Source organism: Condylura cristata, unplaced genomic scaffold (assembly GCF_000260355.1).
Source record: "Condylura cristata isolate star-nosed mole 26May11 unplaced genomic scaffold, ConCri1.0 scaffold00009, whole genome shotgun sequence".
In the NCBI taxonomy this organism is placed as follows: domain Eukaryota; kingdom Metazoa; phylum Chordata; class Mammalia; order Eulipotyphla; family Talpidae; genus Condylura; species Condylura cristata.
The window spans coordinates 54,861,562-54,862,425 of NW_004567110.1; positions in this window are offsets into that span (position 1 = coordinate 54,861,562).

Sequence of the window (864 nt, forward strand, 5' to 3'; positions counted from 1 at the left end):
TTGAGGCTCAGAATTGGGAGTCACAACAGACTAGTGCCACCTGAATCCATGAGGAAGCTGAGATTGTTCAGAAAGAGATATGTGCCTGACAGGAAGGGGAGCCCCGGGCGGGTCAGGAGAGGTCTGCAGGGCCATGTGGGTCACCTCTGTGGCAGGGATCGAACTCACACTGAAGTGATTGCAGCCAGCATGCAGTGCTGTGTCCTAACCCATTGAACCACCAGGGAGGGCCCTCAGAATTATCTTTTAATTGAAAATTGTGAAAAAATAAAATGGGCTTGTAGTTTTTAAATAACTGGCTAATACAGAGTATTAAATTCTAGCATATCTGTGTGGTAGCTTCCCTTTTTAAAACAAAATATTCAAAATTATTTAAGTCATTTTGAAATACAGTATTATATGGATGATTAAATTTCACACTATCTTGGTCAGAGAGAAGGAAGGCAAAAAAGAAGGAAAAATGATGATTAAAAGAGTAGGCCTAGTCCTAAGAGAGATTTTAATTCTAAGAGCGTTGGAGAATTGTAAGTGGTAGGTGCATGTAACAGCAGCTGTGTTTACCCAATTCAATGAGAATTTCACTTTTGAATTAACATTTTTTTAACTCAATGAAATTCTTGAGCTGTACTTTTATGAAAGATGAAGTTCAGAATAATACATATTGACCTGTTTCTCTTTCAAAAATCAATGGTCAGTAAAAGATTAAATTTAGGTTAGAACATCATTGTGAAAAAGTTCCAAAAAGATGCCAGAAAAATTTTAAATGGAGAAAGACTAGGAATAAGTTTTCTGGACTTTTAAAAATAAGGAGAAGAAAATGCTTAAGGGATATTGCTTGAAACATTTGCAGTTACTTAAAAATTA